Consider the following 22,376-nt stretch of genomic DNA (forward strand, 5'->3'; position numbering starts at 1 on the left):
AATGTTGTAAAACTCAACTTTTCAGATTTCTATACACATATCATTAATCTTTTCTATTTGAAGTTGCTGATGGATGGAAGAGTTAAGCTACCTAAATCATAGCAACACAGGGTAGAGAGATGATTAGATTTCCTTCCTTTTTGCTGTCTGATAACCTCCAGACTTACAAAAGTGCCCATTTCCAGAATAATTCCCATTGTGAATAAACACAGCGAGACTGCCCTTATTAATTTCTGCATTTGCCCAAATGGACATTATGCTTAGATAAAGGATGTACATGGGGAAGAGATCCATGTAGACCACTGGATAGGAACTCAAGATCTCAGGGATCAGTGGAGCACAGCTTAGAAAGAAGGATCACAGGCTCTGGGTAGAAACATCCTTTTAGATCCAGAATATACTTACTCTTAGAAGGTGGGCACAATAAGAGAAGAGTACCAACAGGTCCTTTCAAAACAGGGACACTTATCCCAGGAAACCTCATTGCCAAAATTAGTGGGGGCACTGGCTATGGCTGCCTCTTATTTATTCTACCATTTCAACATAGTGTATTAAAATGTATTAGTACATAATCTCAACTTTAGTCTGTGCTATCACCATCCTTTCAGTAATTTAGGGGCTACTTAAATTTCTTAATCTTCCATTATTGTATCTTTCATCTCTTTTTAGCAACCATACCATCTTTCCCTGGTTAAAGCAATTAACAGCTTTGTCATGAAAATTAAATTGCCTCATATGATGCTGCACAGCAAGTTGCATAATAAGACCTGTGACACCCAATAATATGAAGATACTAAGCAACCATGAAAATCATCCTCTTTCAACTGTTTGAGATAGTAATGCCATCCATTAACTCCCAAAGAAATGAATGTCTACAGAATGAATTTCAGAAGTTTTCTGAAATTCTGATGGAATGGGAAGCTGTTGTTGGGAAGAGGAGCTTGGTGTCAAATCACAGACCATAAATAACCTTCTATTTTTATCTGTAAAAACATCTTTGATCACAGCAGAAAACTGTCAAAAATCAAAATTTCTGAAAAGTCAAAAAATGCAATCAAAATGGTTACTACCATTTTGTTTTATTTCTTAAAGTAATATTATAGGTTAATCCACCAAACTTTTTTAAAAATGCTGAATCGGTATTAAAATAAATATGCTTTAGATGATCTAAAGTTTGTAACTTGCATTCAGAAAAAGAAGTGTTTTAAGATTATATCATGCAGGTACCTCAAGAAAGAGAAAGGCAGGTTGAATTCTGCAGCTTGCTATTCTTCATTTGGGGTGAAATAATCCTCATAACTGGCTTTGAAAGAAGCAATCAGTAACAAAATTTGATTTGTAAATCATAAATCAACTTGAAAATCTGTCAACTTTCAATGCTGACAGTTAATATGTCAATTCTCAATGATTATCTTATTTATAAATGGAAAATTCCTTTATCCATCAGGTAGAGAAATAGATGAAATTTTAACATTAGACCTAAGTTTGGCATGATACTGGAAGACAGTGAAAACTGAAACTAAGAACTTTTAGGCAGAACTTCAAGGCAGACTTGTCTCTACAGAAGGAATGTAGAAACTCTGTTTTCAATCATCCTCTGCAGCAATTCTAAGGAAGCCTTAATGACTCCAGTCCAGGCCAACATTCTGAATTTGGATCTGAAAGTAGTTCTAAAACATTTTCTTTATGTTAACTTTTTCCTGTACAAAAAAAAAGTCAATTTTGGTACTTCCAAAGCAGCAGATGGTTACTAGAAGATAGGAAAATGTTATGAGTACATTAATTTGTTTTATCATAAACACTGAATATAAGGTGTGATTTTTTTTACACACTTAAAGAATATTGCAATTTTACATTGTTGGTGAGACTGCAGAAGTACAACCACTCTTTGAAGTAATATGGAGATTCCTCAAAAAATTAGAGATGGAAGCACAATATCACCCAGCTGTCCCCATTTATCAGTATATATCCAAAAAACCTAAAATCAATATACTATAGCATACAGGCACCGCAATGTTTATAGGAGCACAATTCACAATAGTTAAATTATGGAATCAACCCAGATGCATGTCAACAGGTGAATGAATTAAGGATGTATATATGAACAATGGAGTCTTAGTCAGCCATAAAAACAAAAATTCTGGCATTTGCAATGGAATGAATAGAAATAGAAAATATCATGCTAACAAAAATTAGTCAAACTCAGAAACACGAAGGTCAAATGTTTTCTCTCTGATGTGGAAGCTAGAGTAAAATAAAGGAAAAAGGGAGGGAAGCATAAGACTACATAAATAACAAATCAGTTACAAATTAACAGATGAGCCAAAGGAAGTCCAATAAAGTAGAAGGAGAAGGGGGAGCATAGGAGGGAAAAGGGGATCAGGAAGTCAAATTGATTTTCATGCATATATGAGTTTATCAGGATGAACCAAACTATTATGCATAACTATAAAGCCTAATAATAATGTTTAAAAATAAATAATAAAAATAGTTTCATCAATTAAATTCATCATACTAAGAAACTGGATGATACAGAAATTATCTTTGTAGTTATAAGAATGAGATCCTTCAAATTGTAGGAAAGAAGAGGAAACCCTAAACTGCCTATCATAGGAAGCGAAACATAAACTAAAGCATGACAACATTTGGTGGAGTATTGAAAGGAGACTGAAAGGAGATCTGGGAGTGTCTCTGGCATCCAAAGGTCTACACACTTCCTTACCCAGCAGCAGCAACTCCCATGGCATATGGGAACTCTTGCTTTTCTCATCACAATATAAACTTATTTGTATCTCTGTGCCTTTGTCAAAATTATTTCATCTTTCGTTCCCACTGCCTTCCCTTCTAAATACTATTCTACAATGGAAAAATTTAGACTTTATGACATGGACTGATAAGTAGATTGCATGGAGACTCTCATGCTGAACAAAATAAGTCAATAAATGATTGATTTTTTTTTCCTTTTTATGGTGCTGGGATTGAACACAGGGCCTTGTGCATGCAAGGCATGCACTCTACCAACGGAGCTATAACCCCAGCCCTGATTTAATTTTTTAATTAAATATATTTAGTTTTGAAATTCAAAAAGTTTACGTTTGAACCCACCCTTTATTTACAGGTCTAACTATTCTTACCAACCTTAGTACTCAAATAAATAAATAAAGCCTGTTTGACCAACTGATGGTGAGAGCCAACCAGGTAAATGTTTGCAAAAAGGACTAAAGAAAACAACCCTAGTGAAAGCAAGTTTAGTGGAATTTTATGCTAGCACAGTCTCAATAGACAGAATAAAGGAGGGAAAATTAAGTAATAGCTGTGTTCCAGCCTGAACTCCCTGATGATCATACATTGGGTCTTGATATCAGACTATGACTAAAATCTGACTCCTAAAAAATTGTGAGATGTTTAGAGCTCTTAAAAAACATAATTCAGGGCTGGGGATGTGGCTCAAGCGGTAGCGCGCTCGCCTGGCATGCGTGCGGCCTGGGTTCGATCCTCAGCACCACATACAAACAAAGATGTTGTGTCCGCCGAAAACTAAAAAATAAATATTAAAAAAAATTCTCTCTCTCTCTTTAAAAAACAAAACAAAACAAAACAAACAAACAAACAAAAAAAAACATAATTCAGAGAGGTAGAAAATAGCACTCTCCAAGATGTTCCAGAAATGTCTGCTCACATCAGGCTTCCTGATGCACAGTTCTCCAGTGAACTTGAAATAGCAGGTGAAGTGTTATCCAGGAGACACCAGACAGGAGCCTGGAAAACCATCTAGCTGCTGGCTGGTTGATCAACACATGTAGCATTTTTTTTGTTGTTGTTGTTCTAGCATCCTGTGATGGGATGTACATGGGGATGGGGTCCTCTATTATTACGTAAGGCAAGAACTAGGGAAATGAGGTTTACAAATTTCTTTTCCCTAGTTCTTGCCTTATATGAGAGATCATATATTTTACACTTGAAAATTCTATGAATGTAAACTCCTCTATGACAAATAGTAGCTATGCAGCCAATTGAAAGAATAAAAGGAAGAACAAGGGGGAAGAAAGAAAGAAGTAAAAATGAAGATTATTTTTCTGTATGGTTATAGTTATTAAACTTTTAAAAATTAGACATTATTAGACCTGAAGTCTTCCTTCTGCTGCTAGTCTACATTGACTCTAATCTTTTCCTTATGTGATATGGTATCCCTCAATTAGCACCTTAAATTTAACAGTCCTCAACTCTGTTCATCTGAGCAAGTGGTTTCCATTTCTTCCTGTCCTGCATGTCAACATTCTAAGCAATGACAATGCTTAGCAAAGAGCGATAATTAATTCTCAATCACCTGGAAGGAAGACTAGTGGATAATGTCTGAGTCCACTTAGGCTGCTTAACAAAATGTCTTATCACTGGGTGATGCATAAGCAACAGGTATTTATTTATATAAAAGTTCTAGAAGCTAGAAAGTCCAAGATCAAAGTGATACACAGTTTAGCATTTTTGGATGTAAATCTGTGACTTCCATTAACAAATCAATTCATACTGTTGACAATCTTCTCTTCCAGCAGATGTTATTTATCAGATGATATGTGAAAGCATTAGACATGAGTCTTGCACACAATAAGTTCATCCTTTATTTTATTTTATGTCACAAAATTCATATATATCAGATAATTTATAATGAGACATGTTTGTATACCAACATATATAAAATGTGCAGGCAGGCCATGTTTTCTTTTTCAGAGAAAACATCTAATAACCTGGGAAAGCCTACACCACTTAATATCATTGCATCAGGGCTTATCTTTTTTTATTTTTCTGGTTCTTTTTAGTTATACATGACAGTAGAATCATTTTGATATAATTATACAAGCATGGAATATATCTTATTCTAATTAGGACCCCATTCTTATGGATGTGTCCCATGGTGGATCACTATGGTTTATTCATATTTTGTACATAGTACATAGTAGATTCATTCTACTGTCTTTCCTTTTCCTGTGTTCCTTCCCTGCCCTCCATTCCCCCTTGTTTAGTCTACTGAATGTCTATTCTTCCCCTCTCCCCCTAATTTTGGATTACCTTCCCCATATCATTGAAAACATTCAACCTTTGGCTTTGGGGGACTGTCTTGTTTCACTTATTATGATAGTCTCATGATCCATCTATTTACTTGCAAATGTCAAAGTCATTCTACTTTATGGCTGAGTAATACTCTTTAAATGGATGAATTTTGAGTGAATACAAACATTGAGAGCAAAGTTGACTTTTAAATCTCAGCATTGACACTTAATAGTTGTATATCTTTGGTGACATTACCTAAATTCTCTGTGGGAACCCTTATCAGAAAATAAGGAACATGCTGAAATTGTGTGGAGATTCAATGAGATAACATATAACAGATTACACATGCTAGGTTAGTTTGAATTTAAATGTTTTCTTTAACACATATCTTTGACTAGTATGTAACATACACATGTCTCAAAAGGCAGAATAGTGTGAGAATGCAATGATTCCCTCTTGAGAATTTACCTAAAACTAATATATTTTAAAATGGGATCTCTGTAAACACAGTTAAAGGCCCTGCCTACACATGGTACACACATGTGTCTTATTTGTGAATTGTTTTAAGCAAGAGTTTTTTGTTCTCAAATAAATGATGAGCTTAATGTGGGCCAGATTCATATATCTAGGACTTTCAAATATCATCCAATAAATGATATCATGCTGGGAAGAGAAGATTTTCAATAGTATGAATTGATTTGTTGAGGTTACAAAGCAAATGTGTAGGAAGTGACAAATTGACTGTTCCAAACATGCTAAATTCTATAATTGAAAGAATCATCAAGTTGATAATAAATTTTCTTGATTATGTTGTCATTTGTCTTTTTTTCCTCCTTTTAACATGGTTATAATCCAAAATTGCAAACCAGGGTCACCATGTAATAAAATAATGATCAATGACCTACGTCTTTTTTAATAGAGGCGAAATATAAGCTCACAACCATCTCAAAGAAACATTGCATGACATTCACAGTGTGTGTGTGTGTGTGTGTAACTTTTTACTTAATTTTAAATGACATTGTCTCCCTAAAACTCAAGACTTTAGACAAGTTCAGTTTTTCATGTCCTCCAGAATAAAAACACTTTTCAAATGTGATTTTTCTTAGGATTACTATTGGAGTTTCTGCTTCAGTTATATACTTAAGATTAGGTTGAAATATAATATATACATATATATTTTCATTTAATATAACCTCATATATAATATGTATTACATATATTCATATATATATCGATACATGGAGATTATGGTGTGTGTGTGTGTGTGTGTGTGTATTTAACTACCCAAACACCATATGAGTAACTAAAAATCCATTTGGTTAATTATAGGAATATATACTTCCTAGTCCTAAAGAAGAAATGTATGGTTTATTACTGGAGTAGATATGTGTTTGTGTGTGTGTGGGGGGGTGGGTGTGTGTATCTCCAACCCTAAGAAAAATCACATTTGAAAAGTGTATTTATACACACACACACACATATTCATTTCCCTTGTGTTTGTTGAATTACATTCTAAAATATCCCCTTACTACAAAAGGTAATAGGAAAAAAGGTTGTTTTAAAAATTGATTTTCAAACCATGAGGAAGCACTTTAATTTGCATATGGGGCAACTATATATCCTTAATTATTGTTTGTTAAATTCTAAAACATCATCCTATTTTGAGAGCAGCTTCTTCTGGCTCACACCCTCCTTATGCAGATACACTTCTACACCATTGCTCTGCACATGCTTTCTCCCCAAGTCAAGAATGTACTGTATCTAAGCCCTAAAATAAATTATTTTCAATTGAATGTCATAGTCTTCTCTAAACATCCCTTCAATATTGATCATTTTCTTTTCAACTTTGCAAAAGATGATGTCAGCACATCATTTCATTTCAGGGGAAACTTCATGGCCCATGGCTCTTGTGGAAGGGAGAGGCCTAGTGAGCCAGTCTAAGTGTGATGTGCAATGGCTTACAACCCAAAGGCTCACAAAGGACCTGTGACATGACCTGGTATGCAAATAAGTAGGGATAAGCAGAACTTCCTTCATGGCAATTTGAATTAAGATAGGTGAGAAGATGACTCTAAGAAGCAGAAAATGAAAGAAAGCAAATAGCAGAATCAGGAGATTGAATCCCAGCTTTGACACACACAATGCTATGGAGGAATTATGAGGAAGAAGAAGCTAAGATGTAATGAAAAACAAACAAAACAAAGACAGAGAGAAACAGTAGGCTGATGGAGCTCATACTATATACTCTTGTTGAGGGGAGTAAACACTAACAGGGGATGGGCTATGCTGATATGGGTCCCCGGTATTAACAGCAAGAGAACCTTCTGTTTAGACTCCAAGCTCTGGGTGCTCAGGCTCTACCAGAATGTGTGCTCCCCTTGATACTACACATGTGGTATTTCTCACCAATGTATAATCCATTAAACTTTTTACCAACAGTTTATAAGCATCTCCAGCTCTGTGGTCATGTCTTTCTTCTCTTTTTCACTGTTTTCCTCAAATACCTAAACAATGCTGGATACTTCCTAAATGTTTCCTGATCAACTTAAAACAACTTAGAGGTCCCACAAATTCATCTTCACCCAGAAATCCACAAATTTCAGGACTTATAATTTTAGTGTATAAAATAACAAGAATTGCAATATAACTTGGAATATGTTTATTTCCTACTTTTGTCATTATTTTTAAGACTTGGCAATAAAAATTCAGCATAACTGGAGCCAAGTATCAAGTGTTTAATATGTAGGTAGTTGAGTTTAAAAAATGGCAAGAACCTGTCAAAGATTGTTTATATTAAAAAACAAAGAAAAACATTATCACTGAATTATAAGAAACAAAAGAGTACAATATGTTTTTTCATTTGATTATCTATTCCCACCACTTGCTTTTCAAATGGAATAAAGTCAAATACAAGTTCACAGTTTTTAAATAAAAAGCATAAAAATGAGAATAAAAAGAGTCAAATATGCAAGTCACAGGAAAATGCCAGAATAATTTCTTGGTAGTTTCTAACTACACAAGTGGATAAAACAGAAGTATTAGTCCTCTTGAAATTAAAGACAGTTATTAAGTTATCATGCAGTATCTTCTTTTGACTAAACAATTTTACCTTCCTTAGCATTTTTACACAAGTCCTTTTCCTCCCTTTAGTCATTGGTAAGTTTTTTTTTCTCAACCAGCCAATTTATCCACATCCTCTTCAAGTAATTTCTATGACTTTACAATCAACTTGTGTTGAATGACAGGGTGAACTCAAATGATCAAAGATTTATTTAGATTTTATTGGCTTGTATTACAATAGCGACAGAATGTTCTGGCTTAGAGACCAAGAAGAGGAAATAAATATTGCCTGTCTGACCTGCAGAAAGGTTTTTGATTCTATTATAAATGTTACTTTCCTCAGAAATCAAATTGTCTTCATTATACAACATATGGAGGGCTCAGGAGATCTCAGTGTTTCCCTTCTGATTCTCATAACCCTGAACCAAGTAGTTGAGCCCTTCTGAATATTTGGGGCAAAGAATGCTACTCTTCATGCTCTCCTTATACTGTGCTATTTCTGGCTTATCTGTGAATGATTCAGATGTACTTTTCAGCACCGCATCTCCCTGCTGTTTTTCCAGATACTAGCATTCATTTTTTATAAGTTCCACATAAGTTTGGCCCCAGAAATATGGGTACAGGGTGGTGGCAGAGGATAAAATAAATAGGAAAAATTTTAAGACAAGCTCAGTGTCTCAGTCAGTATTCCTGGAAAATTAACTCAGCAATTTAAATTCGTTAGCTGATAATCAAAAATTTGTCATTATCTTGATCTGCACCTAAAAGAGTCCCCTTTGATATCATTGCTGGTCCAAGACAGAGTGCTGAAGAGAAATACAGGTGAGGGATTGATGGAGACTTAGTACAACAAGGTTATGATACTTATTTTGAATTAGTAATTAGGCAACTTTCCAGTTTTCAAAGTTTCATTCTTCATTTGAACAACATACATGGAATAACACATGCACCATATAATTTCCTAAGCAGTTGACCTCAATAAATAAAGAAGTTGACTTTGAAGACTCCAAAGTTCTTTCTCTCTTGAAAAGTGCATGCTTTATGGTCTTACTGATTTTTGAGGCTAATGAAGTTGCTTGGCATCTTCATTTCATTTCTGGATATTCTTTCACTTTGCTCCTATTCTGAGGTGGTTCATTCTACAAGAATCACAGATTCTTAACTGAACACATACTTTTAAAAGCTTATTCAATTTACATAGGTTCTCTTCAACTACAAACAGATATGTGTCCTTTACCATATCCCAATATATCTTGCACATACAATGCTCTGAAAAGAGTAGAAAAGCTTGCACTTTTATATTCTTAATATTTAATGATCACAGGGGCCATGGTTTGGATGTGAGTTGTCCCCCAAGTCTCACATGTAAGATGATGCAAGAATGTTCAGAGAATAAATGATTGAGTTAGGGGAGCCTTAGCCAATCAGTGATTCAACCCCCTGAGAGGGTTTGAGTGAGTGGTAAATAAAGTGGTAGGTGTGGCTGGAGGAGGGGGAAATTGAGACATGGCTTTGGGGTATATATTTGTATCAGGTGAGTGGACTCTCTCTCTGCTTCCTCATCACGTGAGCCATGTCCCTCTGCCACACTCTTCTGCCATAATGTCCTGCCTCACCTTGAACTCAAGAAATGGAGGTGGCCTTAGATGAACTAAGACCCATGAAACCATGAGCCCCTAATAAACTTTTCCTCTTCTACAGTTGTTCTGGTTGGGACTTTTAATTAAGACACAGCAGAAAAAAAGCTGACTGAAACAATAACTATGCCCCAACAGCTTATGAGGGAAATTATTTGACAGCCCTGCCTGTATACAGTCCATTTTGTATTGGGCTTATTCAATAATCTAGGGTACAGCATGATTTGAACCAAGGCTGCTAGGACAAGAGTTCCCAGCATCTATGGTGCGGGGTTAACCTGGGTTTTCACAAGTTAGTCTAGGCAATGAATGTTTCCTATCTATAGTTACAGTAAAACCTTTTGCCCTATTATAGCTAATGAATGAATTGAAATTTTTCAACATTTTCAACAGGAGTTTAGATGCTTTGTGCAACTTATAGTAAATGCAATTTGAAAGAAAAAGAGAAATTTTGAAATCATAAAATTACAAATGTGATGGCAGAGATTGTTTGGTAAATTTAGACTAGAGGCTGTTTGCTATAACACTTGACTCTTTACCTAAGGAAATTTTTAGTATCATTTAAAATAATGCACATTATGCCTATTTGATGTAATAATATTTCACAAAATTTTGATTTGCATGAAGTCAATACTATAAATAAAATGTATATTCTGCTTCATTTTTCTTTTAAAAAATGATTTATAGCTCTTCTTCATCTTATTTAAGTTTCTTGAATGTAAAACTTATGTAGCAGGAAAATTAGCATGTTGTGGCAAAACATGATGGCAGATGCCAGAAAAAATTCAGATTTTATGGGCATAGAAGAGAACTCCACATATAGCATGAAAAAAAGACAAACCACAGATTTTCAAACAAGTTGCTAATCTTATCCTCTCTTCATATCCACTTTCTCTGTTTATCCTGACCTGAAATTTTTATGAAGTTCCAGTTTGAAGCTTCACTAAAACAAAGACTGGCAGTAATGCTGAATCCTATCATGCTGTATTACAGATAAGTTAGGTAGAAAAATGGTCATAAGGGAGTAAAGAAAGAAGAACTCATATTTGAGAAAGATACTCTGAATAACATTTCTAACCGGAAGACCCAGAATGGAAAAGTCAAACCTAAATAAGTGTGCATATGTATATGGAAAGAGAGAGAGAGAAGACAAAGAGAGTTTGGGAGAAGGTTGAGAGACAGAATCAGGAAGGGTGAATGTAGAAAAGTATGCTTCAAATAGACTTGATCTAGAAGGTCAAACTGAAAGCACAACTAGTGACAGACAATAACTGCAGTCATGAACCTCATTACCTTAGTAGTTGAGAAAAATGTTCAAAAACACAAAAAAGTATTTTATGTGCTAGAAAAAAATTGCAAAAGTTAATAAATTTAGGATTTGTGCCTATTAACAAATATAGATATATACAAACACTTTGATTCAAAAAATTTAGAAAAAAAAGTTTAAATGTATATAAAAATAATGAAGCATATGTAGAACTCAGTGATTCAATAAGATGACTGTGTAAATCAAACAAAAAGAGCTTTATGTCTCTTTGTTTGTCTGTCTCATATATACTTTAAAAGTGTATTTCTAGTAAATGGACACAATGCCTTCATTTCATTTTTATGTCAACCTGGGGCTCGAACCCATTGCCTCACATGTGCCAGGCACGCAATCTACCAACTGAGCCACAACCCAAGCCTATTTGATGTAATAGTTGTTAAGGAGTGTTATCCTGTAAGAAAAAAGTTAGTGTAATTGTCTAAATGTCAAAAATTACTTTCAGCCATGAAACAATAAATTTCATTCATTGTAAGAAAATAAATTAGTATATATAAAAATTTAATAAAGCCAGGTGCAATGGTGCACATCTGTAATTCCAGCAACTTGGGAGGCTAGGACAGGAGGATCACAAGTTCAAGGACAGTCTCAGCAACTTAGTGAGCTCCTCAGCAACTTAGTGAGACACTATTTCAAAATAGAATATAAAAAGAAAAAAATAAAAAACAAAGTAACCAACAAAAAAATGGGGGTATATAGCTCAGTAGTAAAGAAATCCTGGGTTCAATCCAGAGAAACCTACCCCACCCCTGAAATGTATAAGTGTAATGAAAGAATCGATTAATTTCCCATTACCCATTTCATTGCTGAGGTCATTAAAGCTGGGATGTTGAGAACTCACATAGTTAATAAGTGACTGGTGTAAGATATGAAGTAATCTCCAGTTGTTCCAGAATTAGAAGAGCAAAGTGGTTGATCTGAGCAATTCAGTGAGAGAATAAGCTCTAGCTGCCATTCAAATGTTTTTTAGAAAAAGAAAGCACATCAGTAGACACACTTTGCTGAATCCCTTCCAATTATTGATCACTGTGTTCAAAATGTGAACACAGTGAACTCATTGAACATTTTCTTGAACTCATTGAACATTTTCTTTTGCTCTGTTTTTTAAAGGTCAGAAGATGAGGAAGTGTTGATGGGAGTGGTCACCTCTGTTCCATTTGGCATCAACTGGTGGCCTCCCATCATCTAGGTCCCTCCACTTAAGTTGGGTGTGGGTAGCTGCACTTAATATATGGTGACTACTTTACAACAGCCAGGAAATGGACACATCCAGGCCAGTTAAGGGTTATGACCACCACTGTCACAGTGTCCATTCTGCATATTCTACACATCTAGTAATCCCTGGGCCATCAGATACAAGTAAGTACAAAAACATCTTCTACCTCTTGATATGAGAATTGTAAGGACTGGTTTGAAAATGGAGGTATTGTTGTGGCCAACTTGAGAAGACAAGCTGTCACACACTTCAAAACCTAAAATTTCAAGTTGATTTAATTCTAGGTTCTTCAGACATTTAATATATTTACAATCCACAAAGGGACTTCAGCATCTGATTCTCCACAAAAGCTTATTTTAACATCTACTATTAGTAATCCACTCCTAATTTTAAATACTAAGTCTGTTTGGATAAATCAACTTTGAAAGTATAAATGATAAAATATGCACAAAATTACAAAAAATCAACACATAAGAAAACAATATTAAAAGACTATAACATGAAAAATTAAGAAATTATTAGAAGTAAAAACAAAGTTTTGAATACAGGGATAACTACTGATTAAGAATTACAATCAGAAAGAGCAAGAATTTTGTATTCTAACTAGTACTACTAGAAGTTTGGACTTGAATATAGTGTCAATATAGTGACTTTACTATGATGAGGCCACATGAAGAGGATAGTGCATACAAAATTCTCATAGAGTGTCTAGCACAAAGTTAATCTGGGACCCCAAATTTTTAGTTATATTTACACATTCACTAGGAAGATGGTCTGATACTTTTCAGTTTTTATGCAATATTATGAATTTCTATATATATATATATATATTTGCATCACCTAATCTTTTTTTAATTTGTTCTAATTAGTTATACGTGACAATAAAATGCATTTTGATTCATCAACATTAATGGAAGTTCTCTTTCTTTTGGTTGTACATGATGTAGAATCACATTTGTGGTTCCTCTTATATTAAATTGAGCTCAATCTTAGTACAGAGAGTCAGACTTACATCTTGTCTGTCTTATCAGTGAGGGCCTAACATCTCTAATGAACTCTAGTTGTTTTAGTGAAAGTTGTATTTTTGTAAAGCATTAACAGAAAATATCATGCGATTTACAAGAAAAATATGAAATGATATTAGCAAGAGTAAAGCCATGTTGACTTTGCATAATAGCTATGATGCATGAAATATAATTTTTATAATCTGAAAACTTTACTTTAGACTTCAATTTGAAAAAAAAAGTAGCTTGGTGGAATGCTCTTGTAAATCTAATAAAATTTAAAAGATTTGTATAAGTGAAAGATATGAATACAACTACTATACCAAGAAGCAAGTAACAGCACCATAGTTACACTGTTGTTCTTATTTTAACCAAGTTTAGTTTTAAAGAAAAATTCAGAATCTGTAGTGGAGTTTAATCCTCTAAGCTAACAGTGATAATTTCAACAGAGTTCTACATATTAAAAATCCTTAGACTAGTTTCTCTCAATAATAAAACTTTACACAAAAATTATCTGGAAAGATGAGAGCAGATTTACTCCCAACATCACCATGTGTATGTGGGGGCAGAAGATCTTTACTCACAGAAGCCACAGGAAGCAGCCAGTGCCCCCATTCCAGAACCTCTCTGATGTCACACTTGTCGTCATGGCACTCTGGGTACAAATCCAGAAGAGCCATCTGGTGGCTCTCATTTATTTGAGAGCAGGCGATGAGCCAAGATGGTCTCAAAGGTTTTCTCACCTTCACCCAAAACTCCAGCCAGATATGGCTGGCTTTTGCCAAGCCTTTTGGCATCCTTTAATGTGGCAGTACTGGCCACTTTGAGTGTCCTCTTTTTCTCCATCCCGTGAGTATCTCATGAAATCTACTAGATTTCTTACAAAGAGCTAGAAGGGAAAATAGTGATAGTTAAGAGGCAGGAAGTGGAGAAAGAGGATCAGGAAGAGGAAGAAGGATATATAGTCAGAAGCACAGAGATCTAGAGTGCCTGATGCATTTAGGAACTGGTGGGTAATGCTAGTGACATTTGATGGTGTCTTTGGTGTGTTTCTAGCGTAGATATTTAAAACTGTCCTTAAGGAGTGTGAGTCCTATATCAGGTAGGCCAGGCCTCATGGGGCATTCTAGGTTGCCCCAGAGTAGAACTTAGTCTGGCTCTGCTTTCAGCTGCCGAGCCTTGGCCCAGAGTGGAGAATGGGCCCTTCCAGTGGCCACTGGGCTCCTCTGTCTCCTCAGTTTCTACAGCCTCATTTGCATGAACATATCAGACCCAGGCATCTTGCACAGAGGTAAGGCCTTAGAATCTGGAGAGGAGGGGGCAGCCCAAGGGCTGAGGCCTATAGGTGTGATTTCTAAAGTGCTGACCCCACCTTGGGCCTCAGAATCCCTTCTCTCAATGTCATCCTTAATTAGGTGCTGGCAATTTATTTCCCAACCAACTGAGGTGTGATAAAACAGAATCCTGGAGGTTTTCCAGTTGCTTTAGAAGACCTAGCAGGCTGGCAAAAGAGGCCAGGCAGGCTCTTCCAAACCTCGCAATTGATACTCTTTCCCATTTCACACATGTCTCCAAGCCCTGATCACTATTCCAAAGGGTGGAGCTCCATAGAGAGCTCTTCTGGCTGGAAACCCCCTTCTCTCTGACTGCCAGCTCATGTGAGTGGTCAGCTTCCTCAACAGGAACCGGGATTCACCTGCCCAACTCCTCCCCACCCTCTTGCTGTCTTGTGATTCTACTGGGCTGCCCCAAGCAGCAGAGTGTTCAAAGGGTCTCCTACCACTACCCAAACTTCTTCCCATGCCAGGCTCTGTGGAGCAGAACCCAGAGGCATCCTATGTGGCACATTTGAACAACAAATGTTTCCCAATGCCATGGTGTGCCAAATGTCATCTCCACCGCCTGCCCCGAACCTACCACTGTGAAAACTGCAACATCTGTGTGGAGGTGAGTACTCATCCTCCCTGTTCACTCACCAACCCATCCCCAGGCACCTAGCCAGGAGAAGGAACCACCCACCATAAGGGGGCCAGGGGTTGGTATGAGACTATCTTCCCACACTGCTAAAAGTAGGTCTGACACACTGTTGGTCACTTACATATGTCATCGTCTCTGTGTCTGCACCTGTCCTGAGAGACTGGCCTTGCTTGCACAGGTGTGACATGCAAAGGGCATCCCATCCGTGCTGATCTGGTGGAGCCACGGGGAGGAAAGGCAGTGACTGTCCCATCCCCTGCCTTGCTGATATACCCAAATTTTAGGCCTGCTGCTGCCCTGTTCTGGGGATCTTTGCCTATCCCCCTCTGGGTGTCCCAGTTGGAGGGTTTCCTGGGTTCTCAGTGCTTTTCTCTCGTGTGCACACCCTGCATGGGTTTACAAGAGCACAAGGCTGGCTGGGAAAGGCTGTTTCTTTCATCTTCATCCAGTATCTGAGAAAATAGAGGCCCAGATTTATACTACATCCTGTTCCAAGTGACACTGGGCAGGTCTTATCTCTAAAGACTTCAGTCATGACAGGTGACCTGATGAGCCATGGAGTCCTAAATGTTCTCTAGCAATAGAAATGCTACATTCTCCCTGGAGATGGGAGCTCAAGTGTAGGCCCACGAGCAGGTGGCCTAGAGGGCTAGTTTGTGGGAGGCCTCAGGATTTGGGTGTGCTGGAAGCCAGGCCAGTAGACCCTCAGTGCTGCCTCCTCTCCTCTAGGAATTCGACCACCACTGCAGGTGGATAAACAACTCTGTGGGCCACCACAACATCAGGCTCTACCTGCTGCTTCTCCTCTCATTGTGACTCTACCTGGGTGCTGTGGTGGCTAGCTGTGTGGTATTCCTGGTACACCGGAGGCACATACCCTTCATGGACCGAGCCCTGACGTATCCACGCAGTCCCAAGGGCCCACACTGGAACCAGCTCTGGTGGAGGGGAGGGAGGGGTGGTCAGCCAAGGGGCTGGGTAACTGAAGGGGGGGATGACTGGGCGGGGCTATAGGGAGAAGTCAGTTGGGAGGACCTTTGGTGGACCTCTTGAAGGCTAGTGGGGGTGGGGCAGGACATGGCCCGTGGAATTGAGAATCCAGAGTGGGGCGCATGTAGTCGGGGAAGAAGGTTGATCTGGGACAGGAAGGACCACAGTGAAGTGGGTGAGGTTGGGCTTAGGTGTAGTAGACTAATGGTCCAGTCCAGAGAGGAAGAGCTGGAGGGTGGGGATAGTTGGGACCTGAAAAGGAAAGGGGAGGGGTCAATGGAAAGGCGGGGCCAGGGGGGAACTGTCCCCTGGCTTGGCTTCTTAGCCTGTGCACAGCATCATAGTGGCTATACCTTCCGCTGGCTTCCTGCAGCCACTCATCCTGCAGCTGCTCATCAAGGCCAGGGCAGTGAGCACCGCAAGGTGCCCCTATGAGACCCAGGTAAGGGGACCAAATGTGTGTGCCCTGAAACCAGCTGGCCACCTCTGCCCCTAGGCACTATCTCTGCTTTCTCCACTGCCCTTGGCCCTGATGATGCCCCTGAGTCCTTCCTGACCCACCTCTTAAGATGCAGCCCCGATGTCTCCTCCCCATGGAGCTGGGTGTTCATGCTCCCTCCTGGGTGCATTGCATTGAAAGCCTACTGTGAGCTAGGATGTGTGTTATTTGAGGGACGCATACAGAGGTGAGTAAGTACTACATGCCGTCTCGCTGATAAGCAGCTTGCAATCAGAATAACACCAGCTGACACCCAGGAACACTCGAAGAGATGGGGTTGGTCCTGAGTGGTGTAGCAGACAGGAAGAAACTGGGAGTTTGACAAGGCAAGGGCTGTAGAATAGGACATGCCACTCTGTGTGACCTTGGATGGTGTGTGCTTTTGGATTGGCAGAAGGCCAGACTGCATTGCCTGTGAGAGACACACCTGTGCACAAAGGCATGGAAACATGGAAGTAGGGTGTGAAAACAACAATGGAGAAAGGGATCTAATTCAAGCACAGGGTGGCAATGAGCAATGAGGTTAACCCCATGGGGTCAAGATTAGAAAGGCCCAGAAACTCAACCCTGGTAATTAGTTTGGATGAAGTGCAAACCTGGGAGAAATGGTAAAATTTCCTCAAAATGTCATGAGGAATAATTTACAAACCATAAAATTTATCCTTTTAATCTATAGTTCGGGATTTGGACAAATGCATACCATTGAGTACTCTCCACCATGGTCAATGTTAAACCAGTTTCATTACTCCAGAAAATCCTCTCATCTCTTGTCAATTTCTCTCCCTACATCCTTGTGGGTTTTTGCTTCCCAGAATCATGTATCGGTGCAGTTGTGTGCTTTTTAGTCTGGCTTCATTCATTTAGCCCAACACATTTGAGAGTCATCTATGTTGTTGCTCATATCAGTAGTCTGGTTCCTTTTATTTCTGTGTAGTACTGTATGGATGTCTGTTTCCTTTTATTTCTGTGTAGTACTGTATGGGTGCCCTGCTTAGTGTAATACATTTACCATTTGAAGGATTTTTTACATTGTATCTAGTTTGGGGCAGTAGTTTTTCTTTGTGTGTTTCTTTGTTTTTCTACCAGGAATTGAAACCAAGGATGCTTAATCACTGAGCAGCATTCCAAGCCCCCTCTATTTTTTTTCTTTTTGAATTTTTTAAAAACATTTTAAGGCAGGATCTCTAAGTTGCTTAGGGCCTCACTAAATTACAGGTGCTAGCTTTAGTCATCCTGTCTCAACCTCCCAAGACCCTGAATGTACAGTTTTGGACAACTGTGCCAGATACTTTGGGGCAGTTCTCAAGAAAGATGCTACAAACTTTGGTGTACAGGCATCTGAACACAAGTTTCCATTTCTGTTCGGAAAAGTTTTAGGGGTGGGTATTGTGAGTTACAAAGTAAACATAGGTGGAACAACATAAAAGAAACCACCTTATCATTCCTTCTTTCTACCAGCAATGCATGAGGATTCCAGTTGCTAAACTTCCTCACCAACATTTAACACTGTCATTTGTCGGTATTTTGTTTTATTTTCAAATTGTAGCCTGTCCATTCCATGAGTAGTGGTATCTCATTAGGGCTCCAGTCTGTGTTTTCCTAGTGAGTAATGATGATGAGCATATTATCATGTCTTATCAGCCACCAAATGGGTTCTCTATAGTATATTAGGATCCACATTTTGTACATATTCTCTTGCGATTTGTGGTTTCTCATTTCATTTTCTTCATAGTATCATCCAAAGAGCAGGAGTTTTAGTAGTGTTGTTTTTCCAGTAATGGGTATTGAATCAGGGGTGCTCCACCACTGAGTTTCTCCCCCAGTATTACTTGTTGTTTCTCACTCTACATGGAAAATATGTCATCTACAAAAAACAGTTTCATTACTTTCTTTCCAATCTATGGGTCTTTATTGCTTTTCATTTGGGGGTTGAACAGGAATGAGAAGGGTTGTCATGACGGCCTCATGACTCCTTTAGTATGACAACACCTCCTATAAAGGCTCCTTCAGGAAGACTGGTGGGCAGTACCAATGTGGGAGGGGAAAGCTGCAGACCCAGGGACAGCTGAGAAGACAGAGGAGCCTGTGTGCTCAGCATTTCCCATCCTTAGTCACCCTTTCACCACAGCCATATCTGGTCCCCTCCCCCCTGTGACTCCTCTGCTTACCCCTTACTGCTCAGCCCTGTGGCCTGCCCTCCTCCTCCTCTCTCCAGCTTCAGTTCATCATTTAGTTTGCCTGGAAGCATTTTCCCTTCCCCCATCCTGTGGTTCTTCTAGCTCCAAGTCAGGTCATAGGCCATTGCCCTTCCTCCTCTGCTCTGCTCAGAATGAGGCCCTCCATGTCCACATTGCCCAGTCTCAAGAGACCTAAATGTGGTCTGCACTCCTTTCCATTATCTACAGCACCTGAAATAGGCACTAATTCCATGCTCCAAATTCCAGTCCCTTCCCTACTCCATTCCCTGACGGAAGCTCCTCCTAGAGACATTTGCTTGGTGCTTGGTGGCAAGGATGTAGGGGAAGAGCACATTTGTCCAAATCGCAGTTCTATAACTGACTTGCGGGAGACCTTGGCTGTGCTACTTACCCCCCTTGTCAATCAGTTTTCGCATCTCTGAAACAGGGAAATATGGGTTAATTCACACAAGACACATAGAACAGTGCCTGGTACCAGAAAGTGTCCTACCTGCTGCTATTATTATTACTACCATTCCTTCTGTGGTCAGCTACATGTGTCTCATCTTAAAACACAAGTAACTCCCACCCTTAACATCCTAGGACTCCACTCTACTTGTTGTACGCTCTGTGCCTTATTCCCTGAAAGAGTTGACAGTGCTCACTAGCTCCACCCTTCATTTCCTGGCCCACCTCTGTCCAAACCCTGCCCTTGCTGTCATGAAGATGCTCTCAACTAGGGGCAGAGCCAGCAGACATTCTTGAGACTACTCTTTCTGGATAGGACACAGCCTCTGAAACCAGAAGGAACAGAAATAGCCTTCTTGCATGTCTTAATGCTTAACACTCTGGGGGTCTCCTCTGCATGTACTTGGGTGCTGTGAGCTAGGTTGCCTATATGGGTCCCCTGATACACTCTCCCTGCACTACCCTGGCCACTCCCCACCATGCCCAGGGCCTCATGTTGCAGCTGCCCTCTCGACACTGAGTGTAGGCTGGCCATGCTGTTTGTAATGTGTTTTCAAAACACAGTCCAGTGATTAGAGTTTATTTATTTATTTTTTGCTACTGAGTATTGCACCCAGGGACACTTTACCACTAAGCTACATCCTCAGTCCCTTCCATATTTTATTTTGAAGCAGAGACTCACTAAGTTGGGGAGGCTCCTCTCTAACTTTTGATCCTCCTGCCTCAGTGTCCTGAGTCACTGGGATTACAGGCATATACAACCACGTCTGCTTTAACTGAGATAATTTTGATGCCCTGAAATATTTCTTCCTGGGGTGTATCTGAGTGGTAGTGCATGTTCTTATGATGTACAAGGCCCTGGGTTCTTCAGTACCCAGTATACAAAAAAAAAATTGAATAAATGAGTGAACCAACAAACAAAAGAATCAACATTTGAGATAGAAGAAAAGAGATAAAGGGACAGAGAGAATTCTGATGTCTTGAGTCCCCAAGTTCAGGGGAAGTAAAGAGGCAGCAAGAAGTTGGGCAAAAAATGGACAATAAGATACCATTTGATGTTGGTCTGTTGATTGAGACCCAGACTGTGAGCAGGAGCCACAAGAGTGGAGCCAGTGTGAGATGCTGCTCTGGGTATTCTAGAGTTGTTGGATTCTATTCAGGTCTGGTTGTATTCCATGAGTGTGAGAGAGAGGGGGTATTCAAACAGTGCTCAGTTCTTTAAAGTTTATTAATTATCATTCCTTTCAGCTTTTTCTATACCATAAGTACCCCAATCCTTAATATATTTTGTTTTGAGATAGGGTCTCACTAAGTTACTGTGGGCCTTGCCAAGTTGTTGAGGCTGGCCTTGAACTTCTGATATCCAGCCTCAGCCTCCCAGTTCACAGTGATTTCAGGCATCTAATATTGCACCTGGAAGGAAACTAATTTCTTTAATGCTGTGAACACCTTAAAGGAGGCAAAACCTCATAGAGCACAATGGTTCCTGTTGCTTTTTGGACGTATTCCAGAGATGTTCTGATGTGAAATCCTCTTTCCTTCTTGTGCACAACAGTGTTGAAGATCAAAGTCTTATTGTGTGGGCCATGAGAATTGGGGGTGGACACAGGTGCTTCTGGGTCACTTGCAATTGTTCCAGAATATTTGCTAGCTAAAGCTCTTGATGTTGGGGTGAGACTCAACCTAGTCTGGGAGCAGAAAGTGGAGAGACTGATGGATGAAGTCATAGGAAAGAGAAAATAGAATAAGAAAGAGTACAAGCTAGTCAGTGTCCATGGGAGGATTTGACATTTTATCATGACCTTTAGTGTTTTGAGTACTAGAGGCCTCAGTCCAGATTTTCCTGGTCCATGTGATTTGTGACTATGAAAACATGATTGAGCATTTCTGCTGCCACTGCCCTCCTAGATAGTGAAAGTCAATGAAGGTACATTTTTAGAAAGAAATCAAGAGGAGAGAAAATAAAGTGGGAGCACGATGGAGACACCATTATTGCATCAGTTGAGCAGAGCAGCACTAGAAATGTCTTAAATGGTATCTGGAAGGACATGGCAGGAGGACCTGTTTGGCCAATGGACATAGAGGAAGGATGTGGCAAAGGGAGGTAAAAGGTGATGAGGGAGCCCTGAGAAGGCAGGAGATGTGAGTGTAGTGTCAGCACTGGTCTGAAGAGAGCTGCCCACAAGTGTGTCCAGGGAAGTCATTCTTTCAGAAGCCTGGGAAGGCTGGAGTCTCTGGGTCACTCTTGGGCTCCCCTGCCCTTGGAATATTGCCACAGGCCTGTGCTGAGCCCTGCATTAACTTACCACCTTAGGGATTGTCACTGGGACATGGCCTTGCCCACTCCTGCTGATTCTGAGCTCCTCTTTCTATCCCCATCTCCCTCCAGCGAGACAATCCCTTTGACCAAGGCTGCTTCACAAATTGTCACATCCAGATGTGTATGCCACTGGGACCCAAGTAAGTTGGTAAACCAGGGGCTGAAGTGGTGGACCCTGGGGCTGGTGAGATGGGGTGAAGCTGGGTCCCTTTCCCTGGTCCCTTAAACTCCCATTCTAAGACCCTGATGCTCCCTGCTCCATTTCTTTGGGGTTTTGTCTATGGCTCTCTGGGAGCCTCTGGGAATTTCATTCTGTCTTGCTCTTGTAGGTTCTTGCTACAAGAAATGGGGGAACAGGGGAACTGCTGCCTGGATGATGCTTCTGGATGAGAGCCCTGAGCTTTATGCTTTCCAAGCTGAGGTGTGAGGGTGGTCAGGGAGAACTGGCCAATGTGGTAGTGACCCCTGGCCCTTGAACTTTTGTTCTGCAGGTACATGACCCAAGCTGTCAGTCTGCAAATAGAGCTGGGGACTGAATGGGAGCCAACAGAGGTATACTTTCCAGCACAACATCCTACACACCTCCCTGCATCCAAGTCTCCAACTCTAGTCCCCTCAAGTAGTGGCCAGTCTGCACCTTTACAGGAGGTGTGAGGAG

General features: G+C 39.5%; 1 pseudogene; it reads left to right on the top strand.

The window, feature by feature from the left end:
* Positions 1-14,008: 14,008 nt before the first annotated feature.
* Positions 14,009-22,108, top strand: LOC114081651 (palmitoyltransferase ZDHHC19-like; annotated as a pseudogene).
* The last annotated feature ends 268 nt before the right edge of the window (positions 22,109-22,376 follow it).

The sequence above is a fragment of the Marmota flaviventris genome, chromosome 8, assembly GCF_047511675.1.
Source record: "Marmota flaviventris isolate mMarFla1 chromosome 8, mMarFla1.hap1, whole genome shotgun sequence".
NCBI lineage: Eukaryota > Metazoa > Chordata > Mammalia > Rodentia > Sciuridae > Marmota > Marmota flaviventris.